We start from the raw sequence: 9,994 nt of genomic DNA on the forward strand, positions 1-9,994 counted from the left end.
GACCTCTGGTCATCTGGCTCTGCTCATCCAGATGACCTACTTCATTTTCTACCTTGGTGGTTCTCAGATTTGCTGGCCTGTTTACACATCTGCTGCGGCAAAACGTGCCCCAGAAACGGTGCTGGGCGACTCTTGTTTAGGTGAATGACCACTGCTGAATTTATTTTAAAATTCTTTTTATTTTTGCCTTTGTGTTTAAAAAATTAGATTTAATTTTTTACTGGATATACACTTTTACTTTCAAGAATCCCTGGGCACAGTGTTTTGTTTTATTTTGAAGGATTCAGGCACCGTTAGGGAACTGTGTTGCTTAAGAGTTGTCCAAACACACACTCTGTAATCCTTTTTCTCCTGAGCCTTATTTACCTATGGGTCAGCTAACTGATTAAATAAATAGCAACGATAGTTCAAAATAAATTTCTTCTCTGCTTGGGCCAGGGCTAGTTCTTATTAACATTAAAGTGACGGTAGATTTAATCAATTTGAGCAAACATAAAGTCCATTTGGTTAAAAAATAATCAAACTAGTCATTTGATCTGTTAATTGAAACAAAACAGTCAGTTTAGTCACTGCACATACATAGCCATTCCTTCCAGTCTCAAACACAATCTATGTTTTCTGAGGGAAAAGACGCTTCAGTCTTGCTCAGGGTTGTGTCCCAGCACTTAGCATAGTGCCTGGAGCAGAGATCACGCGCAGTAAATATTTGTTGACTGAATTGAAAGGTGGGTGAATGAAGGAAATCTAGACCTTTCCATGTGATTAAATTCACTTTAATGGTTTATGGAGGGGGGTTGTATATTGGAGTGGCATTATTTGGACCTTTCTTCTAGAGAACTTAGCATTAAACAAAGTACTTTAAAAAAACACAGAAACTAAGCTGGTGGAGGGGACAGGGCAGTTTGAGTAAACAGATGGATTCAAAATGATTTACAAGGACAGTTTCAGACAAAATCCTACCGTTGTTAAAATTTTCTGGTTGGACCGTATGAAATTTCCTATATTCATTTATTTGGGACCTACAAAAATGATAATTTCATATGATTCAACTACCACTATATCTTGAGAATTAGACAAAGAAAGATGCTCATTTTTCTGACGTGGCTTTAACACTAGGGAAAAGCAGAAAATAAAGAAGGCTACCACCGTTGGAGATTAACTAATGAATTAATAAACTAATGAAAGGCACCAAGGAGAAAAATAAGAGTTTGTGGATTATAGCATACATCGCATTCAATTGCCCAACTGCTTCAAAATATAGAAAGAAAAAAAAGAAAAGCAGGATATCTAATCATTATAGTCCAAATTGGTCTAAGCTACTAAGTAAATATCCCAACTAGCTATCATTTTTTTTCTCTCTCTTAATTTGAGGTATTTTACCCAAAATATCATAAAATCAGAGGAAGTTATAAATTTAAAAAATATTCCATTCCAGTATTTTTATAAGTGTTTAAATATCTTTATATAGTTGTTATTACAAAAACAATTTCAAGGGCTTTTTTTCCTTAATATTTTATTCTGAGCATCTTTTTTGATACTTAGCCTTCATGATTGTTTCTAATCGCTACGTAAATGTCCATAGTTTATGCGTCGTATTTTCTTTACTATTTCATTATTGTTGGATATTTGGGCTGTCTCTAATTTTTGTTATTATAGCTAATGCTGCAAGAAAATCTTTACATCTGTAGCTTTTAAAATTTCTTTTGAATTACTTCCTTGGGCTAATTTCTCCAGGGCTGACAATTAAAGTAATAGGTTAAAGTAAAGGAACATTTCACAGGATACTTTAGACTTCTGTTGAAGTCTAAACAGTTTTTCTGTCAAGGAAAGAGAGTTTTTCCCCTAACTCTCTGACCGTCTGCAAGTGTTTCTTGTCTTTTTTGGAGCAGGCGATAGGGTGGAGGGAGAGAGGAGACCGTGGAACCAGAAAGATCTGGATACAAGTCCTGATCTGTGGCCAGTTGCCTACCTTCGGAGCCCCCTTCTTCCTCTGTGAGATGGCGGTAACCATGTCTACCTCATGCAGAGCACGGTGGAGCGGAGATACTGCTCGGAAGTGCCTACACACCAGAGGTGCTCGAAAAGCAATAGTCATTATCATGTGTGCCTCAGTTTCCCAACCTACAAAATAAAGGATATCATTTTCCCAGTGGAAGAAAGTGGAAACCCTGGTACTAACATGCTTTCTTTGTCTTCCCTTGTCACTAAATTGCAGTAAACTTGGGCAGGAATCTCTTTAGTTTTCGCATCTGTGAAATGAATTGCGTATGGTCTTGTAATTACCAAGTTTTCAAGAACGTTTAAGTTACCTAGCCTCCCACCCCACTGGTATTGGCTCGTAGAATTAGGAACCTAAACTTCATTCTTCCCTGAAGCTCCAAATAAACAATAAACTTAAAACTTAAAAAAAAAATCCGGACTTCCCCCTTACCACAATATTTTTAACTCTCCAGTGGGAGCCTCCGTTGCGAAAAATCCAAGGACGGATTCTAACATTTTCTGCCTTGTCCCTTATGATTGTGCGTCGGATGCAGATTTATGGCCACACGAGGACTTTGTTGGTGAGCACTGACTTGAAGAGAAAGCAAATTGAGGTCTGAAACAGCTAAACTGCAGTGGTGGAAATGTTAGGAGCTTCCACTGTCCGCTTTGGTTGCCTGTTATGATTTGTGCTACTCAGCAACTAATTTGCAGGCTCAAGGGGAAAAAAATAAATAGAAAGCATTCAAACAAGGACAGGCAGGATCCTCGCTGGTCCAGACCACCGTTCTGTTCGTACAGTCGTCCCTTTATGTTTACAAAATGCTTTCCAGCACCTTCATTCATAACCATCCAATGGCAAGTAGCAGAAAAAGTATTGATTTTAAGATTCTCTTTTTATAAACAAAGAAAATGAGGTTCAGAGGTTTGGTGACTCGCTTCAGAGTAGAACCAGGCTCCGAACACTGTTTCTCTGATCCCTTGTTCAAGGAATGTGCTCTCGAATGTTCTATGCAGCCTGTCTACCAGGCCTGCTGTCAATTTGCAGTATTATACATCAGATGACTGAATTCTGAGGCAGATTTTTGAAGGTATTTCCCCTTAGTAAGCACGTATTATGATTTTCCTCTCAATTTCTGAAGAAATAATTGTTTGGATGCTGAATATTCTCATTTAAATATGTTTTTCTGCTGAGTATGAAGTATTTGGTTGTTAATATAGAATTGCATTTTTCTCTGGCCTATTATTACAGTTCTGAAATCATTTTCTCCCCAATTGGTAAAATCCATATTTTCTGTTTTGCTCTGAATAAAATATACCTATTTTGGAGCTTTTCTTGAGAGGGACCGGCCCCTTTCTGTGCGTGCAGGTACCGCCCCCCGTCCTCTCCCCCGCCAACCACGTTATGCATAGGTGGAACTCAAATGTGTAAATCAAAGTGTAAATTAAATCATATTTGAGAAGACTTGATCCTAAATAGTAGCCGTTAACCAATCTGTTTGGTAAGAATGTATCTTCATACAGGGTGTAAGGTTTTGTGGGGTGAGGTTTTCTGAAAGAATAGCACACTATTACACACAGATGCTGGGTTGAGATTTGTTTTTTTATATAAATCCTCAAGGAGTGGGAGAATTACCTTTAAATGACAAATATCTGTAATCAATTCTTAATTTCTTTTTTGTTTTTCATAAATTTTATTTATTTATTTATTTATTTTTGGCTGCGTTGGGTCTTCGTTGCTGCACACGGGCTCTCTCTAGTTGTGGCACGCAGCGGCTACTCTTCGTTGTGTTCTCTTGTGGCGGAGCAGGGGCTCTAGGCGTGCGGGCTTCAGTAGTTGTGGCACGTGGGCTCAGTAGTTGTGGCTCGTGGGCTCTAGAGCACAGGCTCAGTAGTTGTGGCACACGGGCTTCGTTGCTCTGCAGCATGTGGGATCTTCCCGGACCAGGGCTCGAACCCGTGTCCCCTGCATTGGCAGGCGGATTCTTAGCCACTGCGCCACCAGGAAAGCCCTCAGTTCTTAATTTCTTATGTCAGATTTTAGCCTTGAGTCCACTTGCATCTGCCTGGACTGAGCCCAGGGAGTGCAAACCCTTTTGCTGTTGACTGGAGCAAAGCAAACCAAGATAAGAAATCTGATGCTCGGGGCAGAAGCATTAAATTGCCAGATGTGAATATCAGTGGCTCTTAGTGGGGCTGCTCCCCAAGCTGACTGGGAGGAGGGCTGGGAAAGGAGAAGTCTCTGAGAGGTTCTCCAGCTATTTGCAGGGCTGCTGGGTTATAGGTGCATTGCCTTTGCCAAACCCTGGAGTTGGGGAAGATGGCTCAGAACACAAACCAACACGACTATTTAGGATTAAACAAATCACCACTTCTCTCTGTCGCTGTAGATACTAGAAAGTCAGCTGTGTGTTCCTTCATTTCACCAGGTCCCCAGCATGAGATGTTGCACTGGCTCGAAGCCATCATGTGAATGTCGGCCCTGAGTTAGGCCTGCCTTTTCCTCATGCGGGCTGGGAGTGGCAGTGGAGGCTTGGAGGGAGGAGGTATTACAGGCAGAGTAGAAGAGACAGCCTGGGGGTGGGGCGGGGGCTTTTGATCTGAAGCTGTGGGAGGCAGACTGGCCAGAGCAGCGTGCTCCCGGGAGAAGGCGCTGAACGGGGGCTGCAGCGTGGGACCAGCCTGTGCCCAGGCCCCGTCCTGTGGGTTATAGCTCGGCGCGGGTGTGGCACGCACATGTGCTGGTGTGTGTTTACCTGTGTGCTCTGCTGGGGGTACAGATGCCTGTGCCCCAGTGTGCATGTGAAGGTGTATGTGAGGCTGTGTGTTTGTGCACGTGTTCCAGTGTGTCCCAGCGTGTGGGTGCATTGTGTGTGCGCCTGTTTGTATGCAGATGGACGTGTCTTGAGTCTGCAGGTAAGTCTTTCTGTGTGCACCAGTGAGTGGCTTTCTGTGTATAATGTGTGCATTTAAGAGGAGGATGGTGGCAGCAGGACAGCTCTGTAGAAGGAAGGGCAAACATTGCTTGAGCTTAGAACTGGCGAGCTAGGCAGGAGAATGGCAGGGCTGAGATTTCACTGAGCCCATTCCAGGCATTCTGTGCAGAAGGGAGTCAAGAAAACTTCTGTCCAAGCTAGAATCTCTAGGATCATGGAGCCGTGGGAGCAGCTTCTTCACAGATGCAGAGACGTCTCAGGTCTCCCAACTGCCCTCAGAACTCTGCCATCTCCCAAGTAAGCCTGCTGTCTTTCTTTCTTTCCACCTTCCTCCCAGTTCCCTCTACTTAGAATGCCTACCCTACTCCCACCCTGACCTGTGGAAACCCTGTCTTCCCCTTATAATGACGTCCAGATACCTGGGGATCTCCCAGACCCACTGTTGACATTGTTACCAGCGTTGAGGTGACAAAGGAAGGTGGAAAATTGTTGTTCTCATAACTCAAGGTTAAAAACCCAACACAAATAGTTCCCTACGGTGAGCGCTTCTCAGAGTGGAGGCCCAGCACACAGAGTTTCAGGAACACGTACCCGTCAGCAGAAAATGTCACCAGCTCCCCAAATTCTCACCAGTTCCTCCCACAGTGGCCATCCTCTGAGTTTTGACTACAAGAGTCAAAATACATTTGATGCTTTTCTTTCTTCCTGCCCTCAGAACAGATAAGCAATTCAATAAGGTGGCTTGTGGTGACCTACTCTGGCTGTCGAGAGTTGGTATCGCCAGACTGATAGTTATTTTTAATATCTGGTTGTTCAAACCATCTGAATGGCACATTTGCCCACAAGGACCGCCTTGCTCTTCTGTTGGGAAAGAGAGCGTGGAACTGGAAGGAAAAGGGAGGAGGTGCCTGGCAGAAAATGGTGCAAACGGCACATTTTTAGGCCTTACAGACCTTTCTAAGGCGACGAGAATTTACTTCTGTGTCCTGTCTTTTCTTCGCAACACCCAGTTGAAAATATGAATTAAAAAAAAAAAAGTTTGCTGCTTTAAAATACTTCTTGATCTGCCGCTCTTGCTAAAGTACTTAGAAATATACATATCTTAGCACCATGGCCACGATCCAAAGGAACCAGCACAACTGAGAAAACTGTTCATTGGTGGTCCGAGCGCTGAACATTTTGAGAAGTGGGGCACACTCACAGACTGTGTGGTGATGAGAGACCCCCAAACCAAACATCCCAGGGCCTTTGGTTTTGTGACCTGCTCTTGTAGTCGCGCGAGGTGGATGCGGCAACGTGTGCTGGACCACGCGAGGCTGATGTGTGTGTGGGGAAGCCAAAGAGAGCTCTTTCTAGAGAGGCTTCTGTAGAGTCCATCTAACAGTGAAGAAAATTGTTCTTGGTGGTATTAAAGAAGATACAGAAGAAGTTAATTCGAAAGACTACTTTGAAACGTATAGCAAGATTGAAATCATAGACGTTATGGAAGACAGGCAGAGTGGAAAAAAAAGAGAAAATCTGCTTCTGTGATTTTTGGTGATCATGATACAGTTGATAAAAACTGTTGTTCAGAAGCACCACACTCTCAAGGGGCATAACTGTGAAGTGAAAAAGACCTTTTCTAAGCAAGAAGTGTGGTCTGTGGGATTGCAAAGAGGTGGATGTGGCAACTTCATGGGTCATGGAGGACACGCTGGCTGAAGAGGAGCCTGTAGTTGTGGAGGTAGGTGGTGGCAGCAGGATGACGGTGGATATCATGGATCTGGAGGTGATGGTGGCAACTATTGTGATGGTCCTGGTTATAGCCTTAGAGGAGGCTAACGTGGTGGTGGACCAGGATATGCAAACCAAGGTGGTAGAAATGCTAGCGGTGGCAGAGGATATGATGATTATAATGAAGGAGGACATTTTGGTGGTGGTAACTATGGTAGTGGAGGATACTATAATGATTTTGGAAATTATAGTGAACAAATTATGTAATCAAATTATGGGCCCATGAAGGGGGGCAGTTTTGGTGGAAGAAGCTTGAGCAGTCCCTGTGTTGGTGGTTATGGATCTGGTAGTGGAGGGGTGGGCATGGAATCAGAAGGTTCTAAAAACTCAGCAGAAAAGCGTTGAAGTTCTCAGCAGGAGAGGGTGAAGAGTCATCAGGAAAGCTGCAGGTTGCTGTGAGGCAGTCGTCCCAAGTGCATTAGAGGAACTGTAAAAATGTGCTACAGAAGGAACAAGCATCTGTAGTCAGAAAAGTTATCGCAGCTTAAACAGGAAAACTTCTTGTTCAGGACTGTCATAGCCACAATTTGCAAAAAGTGCAGCTATTGGTTACTGCAATGTAGTGTCAATTAGATGTACATTCCTGAGGTCTTTCATGTCTTATAGATTTGTCTTTTTCATTTCCTTACATCAGGTATATTATCTTGTAAATTGTGATAGTGGTAGCAGGAATAAAAATTAAGGAATTTTTAACTTAAACAAAAATAAAACAAGTCATCTCGTAAACCACTTGATTTATCAATGAGTAAATATTTACCAAGCACTTCTCTTGTGCCCCAAGGAGAACAAACAATTCTGTAGCTGGTTGGCCCAACCAGTGCACTGATGAGGCCAGTGTCTTGGAGATGGATGTTGAGTGATTGAGAGCCCACAGGTAAAAGAAAGCTTCCCTAGTTCTGTAGGTCGTGTTCTCAGGTTTTATGAAAAAGTCTTAATTTCCTTACAGGCTTGCTTCTTTACGGTCTGGTCTAATTTTCATCGTTTTGTGAGCCTGTGCTAATTTCCATGCTGAGTTCAGTAGCAAAGGAGGCGTATATCAGGAGATACCAACCAAGACTATTTTGAACTAGGCTAGAGAGCTTCAGAAATTCCCCCCTTTGATTTCTTCAGATTAGAGAGAAATCTTTGTCTTTCCTCCCACTTCACTATCAATGCTTCAAAACCCAGACCTATATAAAATACACAAATGCTTTCTGGACAAAATGAATCTTGTCTGTTTTCTTTGGATTTCGGTGGGAACAATAAAGATTGAGCTACAAAAGGTTGGCAAAGAGGCTTATTATTTTTCTTTCTATTAAGTGTAGAGGCTTCAAAAGAACAGCTCAGAAAGTCAAATAATTGTATCCACCGCAGCTCACCCATCCATCTCCCTGCTGACCTGGCCTGTGAAATCCCCTTTAAAAACTTGGCCAGCTCTCACCTGCCCATTGCAAATGCTGTATTGTTAAATGTTCCCATCCATAATTCCACAAGGGAGGCCGCTATAAAGCAATTCCTTCCATTTCAACAGAGTATCTTGTCAGGAATAGCTCTCTGGGGTGAGGGGAAGGGTGCCTCTAATTTTCAAAGCTTTGTAATTTCATCTTGGAGAGGGAGGTACTTGGAAACCAAAACCGGATTGTGAATCAAGTTATAATCACAAACTCTTGCAATCCAAAATGGCCAGTGGAGAGGATGTGAAAGGGAAGGTTTGGAGAGCCGTTTTTTATATTCATGACAATTTCTTGATTTCTTTAGTTTGGAAAAAACACATCTGTTTGTCTCTAGCTATGGCTGTAAACAGAAAGCCTCAGACTCAAAGCCGATCTAATTGCTGGTTGGTTTCAGACCATAGCTTCCTCAGAAAATTCCTGTCAGCCATTTTGAAGAGCACAAAATGGCTCCTCTGTGCCAAGGGATAAACAGAGGATTTGGCTGCTGCGGGATTTAAAAATTTGGGGTGGAATATTTTGCAGCAGCATTCAAGCCTAGAGTAATTTCAACTTAAAAAAGAAAGAAATCTAACCTCAAAACTGGCTAATCATCTCAGATTCAGTGCAGAATGATCACCCAAGGAAGCAGGTATTGTGCCACTGGGTCCTCTCTAGGGAGTCCTCTCTATCGTCCTGGATGCTTTCCGCGTAGAGTTCCTTCAAACCCATGGTCTTTCTCCAAGTTTGACCCTATGACATTATCTTTCTCTCCCATCACCTTCATTCCTTTTCCCTGAAGGTTTTTAAAAAATCCTTTCCAAGGGAATATACAAATCACATGTAATGGGGTTTTGAATTACGTAAATTCAAACTAATGCAATACAAAAACTTAATAAGGTCTCAATTTATCTGCACTATTTACAATAATGTGACTCTGATTTTGTATTTATTCCTGTGAGAAATTAACTTGAATTTTGCAGAATCATCAGGAACGCACCTCTCATGTAGTGTAACTACTTCGTAATCAGAAGGGGCCTGTGGTAATATTGTGATTAGCAGAGGTGGGCATGGGGGATGCTGTCAGTGAGTTGTACTTTCAGTGATAAGAACAGTAGACGGAGCCTCTTGGGAAAGATTTTCTGTGACCCAAAGATGTTCTGTGACCTTGCCCTGGTGTGACAGAATCACGGAATATATGAGCTGGAAAGGATAGACACCTTCAAGTTTTACTTCTGGATTTTACCAGGGAAGAAATGGTGGTCCAAGAGATCAATAAATCAGCCAAATGTCATGTAGCAGAGTCAGCTCTTGAACCCAGGACTTTTGATTCTCGCTCCAGCTATCGTTCCTCTGGGCCGCCAGGCTGCCCTGTTGTAAAGGAATGGTGTTTCCTGAGCTGGGCACTTGGGTCTCAGGTGTGTGGAACGCGGCCTCACATTGGAATGGCAACTGCAAGAGGGCTGCGGCTGGCTGGACCATGTTAGTTCATCCTAGCCATGAGGCCCTGACGGTGGCAGACTGGCCACTTCCATGAGCAGGGGGACAGCCTTCAACTATTTCAGGAGGTGCAAAAAAGCACTGGGTCATCCCTACCGTGAGGAAACCCCGGATAGGGACAGTTGATGCTGCAGGGGAGCCTCATTTGATCAAGGTCCCATTGTTTTTAAGTTTTTTGCCCGTTAATGCCACAGGCCCTGACCTGCCCACCTACAAGACAACAGGCTGTCTGAGGGCCTTGGTTCACAGGACTACTCTCCTGCAGCCTCTGGGAGAAAATAAAGTCAGCACTCCTCCCAGAATCCTGTCAGGAGCAAGGCAGACAGTGGACAGGCAAAAAGAAAGCTAAACACACACACACACACACACACACACACACACACACACACACACACA

General features: G+C 43.2%; 1 protein-coding gene and 1 pseudogene across 1 annotated transcript in view; both read left to right on the forward strand.

Annotated features, from left to right (window-relative positions):
* Window positions 1-9,994, forward strand: part of CD247 (CD247 molecule) — a 78,028-nt gene that overhangs the window by 3,150 nt on the left and 64,884 nt on the right. The gene's annotated exons all lie outside the window — the stretch shown is intronic.
* Window positions 1,998-9,818, forward strand: LOC113609270 (heterogeneous nuclear ribonucleoprotein A3 pseudogene; annotated as a pseudogene).

Source organism: Aethalodelphis obliquidens, unplaced genomic scaffold (genome assembly GCF_003676395.1).
Source record: "Aethalodelphis obliquidens isolate GAN/ISIS:26980383/991018 unplaced genomic scaffold, ASM367639v1 scaffold55, whole genome shotgun sequence".
NCBI lineage: Eukaryota > Metazoa > Chordata > Mammalia > Artiodactyla > Delphinidae > Aethalodelphis > Aethalodelphis obliquidens.